We start from the raw sequence: 6,369 nt of genomic DNA, 5'->3' as shown, positions 1-6,369 counted from the left end.
CTGTGGTTCTCTGCACCCAGGGGGCTGGGGTGCAGGCCAATAACTGGGGTTCAGAACAGAGCAGGGCAGCTTCAAAGTGCCCTTCCTTCTCCTCTTGCTGATAGGAGAGGCTTTACTTTTCTGGGTCTCTCCCTGACCACCTTGGCAGATGCTAGAGTTCTGGGTTCCAGATGGTGGCAGCAGCAGCAGCTCTGAATCTCTCCACAAGTAGGGACCCTACTTCTCCACCTCTTTTATGTAAGACTCCTCAAATCCTAGTTCTTTGAAAAAATTGTTCTATTTCAAACACGCAGAGATCTCTAAAGAATAATATAACCAATACCCTTTACTCACCACCCAGTTTAAAAAATAAACTGTTATCGATATAGTTGAAACTCCCTGTGTACCTGTCTCTCCAGATGAGCCCCCTCCTAAATTGGGTGTTTATCATTCCCATAAAACTGTTTGCTGTCAAGTCAGTTCTAACTCACGACAACTCCATGTGTTTCAGAGTTGAATTTCACTCCATAGGGTTTTCAAGGCTGTGATCTTTCTGAAGCAAATTGCCAGGCCTCTCTTCCGAGGCACCTCTGGATGGATTCAAACCACCAAACTTCTGCTTAGTGGTTGCATGCTTCGCTGTTTGCATTACCCAGGGACTCCATCAGTCCCACATCTCCTTTTATACTCTTTATGCATATATATGTGTATGTATCCTCAGCAGTGTATCATTTAGTTTTGCCTGAACCCACAGTATATGTTACTTGCTCTTTTTTTCCTTCATATTAGTGAGATTCATCCAGGAAGTGTGCATAGCTCTAGTTAATTCACTTTAACAGCTGTATAGTATTCCACTGTGTGAATACATCACATTTAGGATATTCAGGTTATTTTTCATTTTTTCTTCTTACAAACAATGTTCTACAAACATTTTTGTACACTTCTCCCATGACACATGTGAAAGCGCCTGTCTAGAAGATATACGTAGGAAGCGGGCATCTTCATCCTTGTGGGATATTGCCAGATTGCTGTCTCCAAAATAGTGTGCACTCCAGTCAGCAGTGGCTGAAGCAGTGGATGAGGGGTCCCCAGGCTCCAAATCTTTGCCAACACTTGGTATTATGGACTTTTTATAGCCCTGGCTCAACTCTCCTCAGCTTTTTCTCCCCAACTTTTCGTTTTCACCATCATGAAATTGTACTGGTTAAGCACCTGCTTATGCATGTTAGACACTCACAGCGTGAGTCCCCCACCCAAGCCCTGATCCCGAGAGGTGCAGTCTGACCCAGATAGCACCAAGGTACGTGGACATTCAGACAAACCAGTGATTCACTGAGCTTCTGTGGACCAAACCTGTGGAGACTCCTTCAAAACCACTACAATTATATGAGGAAATATAATTATTATGATCTCCGTTTACATATATGGAAGTTGAGTCTTAGAACACTTGCTCAAGATTTGCTGTTACAGTAGGGTGGTGCCAGGAATCACACCCATGTTTTCTGACTCCCAAGCCCTGTGCATTTCCTTTACTCTAGAAGGAGACTACTGATGGAGATGATAAACCTGGAATGAAAACCAAACTATAGTATGATTCCATATATACAGCTCTTTCCCACATAGATCCTGGCTTCATTTAGATTCAATTTGAGTGGAATTTCCAGGCTCCCCCCAGTAGCCAGTATAGAGTTGTTGTTTTAGCTGCCATTGAGTCAGCTCCATACAACAGAACGAAGTGTTGCTCAATCCTGTGCCATCTTCACAATTGTTGCAGTACTTGAGTCCATTGTTGTGGCCACTGTGTATTTTGAATGTCTTCCAGCCTGGGGGGTTCATCTTCCAGCACTATGTTGGACAATATTCTGTTGTGATCCATAGGGTTTTCACCGGCTGATTTTTAGAAGCAGACCACCAAGTCTTTCTTCCTACTCTGTCTTAGTCTGACAGCTCTACTGAAACCTGTTCATCATGGGTGACTCAGCTGGTATTTGAAATATTGGTGCAAAGCTTCCAGCATCACAGCAACACATAAGCCACCACAGTACAATAAACTGTCAGATGGATGGTGGCAGTATCTATACCACCAAGCATTCACCAGAAGAGGATCCACTGACATATTGCACTGTGTTCCTGAAATTGCTTCTGTAGGATGAACTACATTGACAGATCAGTGAGTGACCTACACAGAATGTGAGGTGGGCAGGCCCCAATGCTCAAAAATATGTCTTCTCCAACTTTATTCTCGGTGATTTTTGTTCCTTAGGTTTGAAAATTCTTCAACATCCTCAAGAATCCTTTATCAGTACATTCTTTGGAGAAGACATGCTAAGTAAGTTATCAAATAACAAGGATGAGATGGCTCTAGGCCACTTGGCAAAGTTGCTTTGGGCCAGCCTGACAACGTGGATGGGATGTCTCAGGATTCTTGAATGCACTTTGGTGTGTACCCTGCACCAAGGGAAGAGTAAATGTCTCTGTGGCATAGAATGGAGACTCTAGAGTTTGTGATTTGGATGGGTGAGATGGGGGACATCAGGTCCTCTTTTTCAGTTGGTCTGATAAGGCCTTTGTTTCTTGACTCTGGGGAACCACTCATGCTTAGGAAATGACATTTACTGGAATGTAGCTGTGAATAGTCAAGTTGGTCCCTGTGTTCTGTGACCCAGCTAATACTATCTCACTACCTTTTGGGGTGGGATTCAGGGATGAGGAAAATCTCTTTTGCTTTTTTGTGTTCTTGGTTTCTTTCTTTGTAAATATGAAGCACGGTCTCTGTCCTTTTGCCCAGTTGCAGGGGGAATGGCAATGTTCTAGCAATATAAAGCTCTGAGCTCTTCTTTCTTAGAGGCTAAAGAAATCCCTTTGAGATGCTGGTGAAGAGTGAGCTTCTTGGCTCAGGTGGACACTTGAGACTATGTTGGCATCTCCTCCCTGGAGAGGAGATGAGAAGGTAGAGGGGGTTAGAAGCTGGCAAAATGGACATGCAAAGAGAGAGTGGAGGGAGGGAGCGGGCTGTCTTGTTAGGGGGAGAGTAATTGGGAGTATGTAGCAGGGTATGTATGTTTTTGTGTGAGAGACTGACTTGATTGGTAAACTTTCACTTAAAGCACAATAAAAATTATATTAAAAAAAAATCCCTTTGATATGATAGTGGAGAATGCCGGGAACATTCTGAGGCCCTTTTGTATCCTCAGCTGGGTTGTCTGTGTCTTTGCCACTAACTCATCTCAGTTCCCCCCGACCCATCATTTTTTAACCTAATGGTTATAGAATTCAGGAAACCAATTCATTCACAAGGAATAACTATGTTGGTTTCTAATGATGAGACATGAGATAGGGGAGGACTTCCAGAAACTCTATCCAAGAAGATTAAACCATTCTGAATTATTAGGAATGGAAGAAGCAGAGGTTACATCATTGGCAGGGCGCTTGGAAAGTACCTGTTATTTCTCTCATTTATTTCATCTTGTGGTGCATATAAATGTTGAAGGGAATGGATCCAAATTCAACTAAGTTGCAGAAATTTTGAGAGAAAAAAACAGAACTGTGAGACATGGCTCCCTCACTGCATTTGTTCTCTTCCTGAGTTATAATGAGTTTTCGTTTCATTCAGTCAACAGGTATTTATTGAGCCCCTATCAGAAGCCAACACTAAGCCAAGCTCCGGGGGTACAGTGGTGAACCAGATGAAGTTCCTGCCCTCATGAAGTTAACACTCTAATGGGGAAGGCAGACAGTGAACAACTAAATTTATAATGTCAGGTAGTGGTAAGTACTGATGAAAAATAAAGCAGGGTAAGAGGAGAGATCGATGGAGATGGGGTGGTCGAGGTGGCTAATTTAGAAATAATGGTTAGAGAAAGCCTCCCTGAGGAGATGACATTGTGCAGAGACCAGAACAAGGGGAGGGAGAGGGCCAGGCGAATACCTGGGGGAAGAGTACCCCAGACAGAGGGAATAGTGCAGGTAAGGTAGCCAGGCTGTGACTGTGCTTACGTCCCCACACCCCACCCCAGACATGGGAATAGATTTGCTCCTCTCCTCCTCTCCGTCCTGCCTTGTTCCTTCGTGTCCAGGCATTCACACCAACAAGACAGCTGACTGGCTAGGGTAAAGGGAGTTGTTCTTGCTATGGAGAAACTAGAACTAACTTGTCTGTACCAGGATAGAACCCTTTCCTTTGCCCTCCTTGGCACAGTGCTGTTCCCAACTGGGTTAACAAGCCACTAAATGCTGAAACTGACAGTCCCGAGGGAGTCAGGTCTTCTACAGAGTAGAGAACACAGAACACTGTTAAGTGTGTTCCAAGAATTGCCAGATGGCTATGAGTCTTTGTGTTTCTAGCAATGATAAAGGCTGAGAAGAACTCAAAGAGGTAACGTTTTCTTGGCCTTCCAGACTCATAGGTCCTGGTTTGAAAGCTTTCTAGAAAACCTTCTCCTTAACATCAAACCAGACTACATCTTGTATTTACCATTGAGCGTCAGGCAATTATTGGCTATTCTAAATTTGTGTTGTCTAATATATTAGCCCTAGCCTCATATTTGGAAACCCTGGTGGCGTAGTGGTTAAGTGCTACAGCTGCTAACCAAAAGGTTGGCAGTTCAAATCCACCAGGCACTCCTTGGAAACTCTATGGGGCAGTTCTACTCTGTCCTATACAGTCGCTATGTGTTGGAATCGACTCGACAGCAATGGGTTTGGTTTGGTAGTCACGCATGGCTGTTGATCATTTGAGATGTGGCTAGTCAGGAATGAGATAAGCTGTATAAAATACACACTAGATTTTGAAAACTTAGTATGAAAAACAGAGTGTGAAATACCTCATTATTTTTATATTGATTAGATGTAAAATGATATTTTGATATATTGATTAAAATAAAATATATTATTAAAATTAGTTTCACCTGTTTCTTTTTACTTTTTAATATGGCAAGTAAAAACTTTTAAATTAGGTGTATGGCTCCATTACATTTCTATTGGACAGTGCTGGTCTGGTAGATTCCACAGCTTGGATCCTCTAACCTGATATAATCTACTCCAGCATCTCTCACCTATCTTCTCTCTAATCTAAATTCCTGTAGCTATATTCAAAGTCTCTGCTGTCTTGACCAAGCCTCAGTAGAGGTGGAAATTAACTGGTTCCCACCTTCCTTGTGATAATCTTTCGTGCCTTTAAATACCCCTGCACCTTAAGGTTCTTATCTCAAAACTGAATAGCGCCAATGCTCTAATGGTAGTAGGATGGGGAGGAGAGTTAATCTGGCCCAGCAAAACTGAAATCACCCAGTCAAATACCCTGCCACAGAAGGAAATTCCCAGAGTATTCTTTATAGAATGGGTTATTCAGAGCTAGACAAACAGCTCCCTTGAGCCTGTACGGGGTTAAGGGCAGCCAATTCTATTTCAGGCTTTCTCTTGTGACACTGTAAAATCTGTTGAAGATAACAATGAAATTGTTTTCCAGAATTCTCATGGCCAGCGAAAGAGTTCCAGGAGCTCTGTGCTGATTTTGAAATTTATCATCAGGCAAGACACCTCCTGGCCCCACCCTACATAGGTAGATCTTCTGTAGACTACCAGGCTAGGACACTTCTTAGGGTGATTTTTTCCTGTTTTATGGGCGGCAAAACCAAGGCACAGTAAAGTCAAATAGGTTGTCTCTAGTGATGAAAGCAGACTGAGCATGGGATATTGAACTCAGACAAACCTGGTCAAGAATTCTAACTCTGTCCTTTACTGGCTGGCTGACCTTGGGTGAAGTGCTTAATCCTTTTGAATATTTCCTCATCTGTAAAACTGAAATAACATGTAATTGTAGAGTTGGTGTGAAGTTGAAAGGAGAGGCAGAATAACAAAATGGCTGAGAGCTCTCATGCCTCAGCTTACTCATCAATAAGATGGATATCATAACACTACTGACCTCATGGTGTTGTGAAGATTAAATGGGTTGATTCATATACATCTCTCAAAACAGTGCCTAGCAAATAGTAAGTGATGAGTAAATGTTTGCTGTTATTTGGCAAGTGTGTACACATGTAGATGCACACTGACTTAGATGCCTATCCTCTTTGCTGTCATAGTACACCTAACATAGGTACCTATTTCAGTATTTATCACACTATTTTATAATCATTTGCTTACATGTCCATCTTCCCACTAGATCCTAGGCTTTATAAGGGCACGGTCCATTTCTATTTCTCTTCTGTCTCTTTATTGGCACAAAGTTTGTGAAATGAATTGTTCAGCAGGACCCAGAGGACCCCAGAGGAAGTGTTCTATATACCCATGACTACTGTGGGAATGAAACACTAGAATAGCCTGTTTAGCTTCCCACCTGGTATTTTCCGTCACAGAACCCAGCTGATGCCTTGGGCCATCACTCAAGAG

Source organism: Loxodonta africana, chromosome 4 (genome assembly GCF_030014295.1).
Source record: "Loxodonta africana isolate mLoxAfr1 chromosome 4, mLoxAfr1.hap2, whole genome shotgun sequence".
Lineage (NCBI taxonomy): Eukaryota > Metazoa > Chordata > Mammalia > Proboscidea > Elephantidae > Loxodonta > Loxodonta africana.
Note: the sequence above shows the minus strand (reverse complement) of the source record.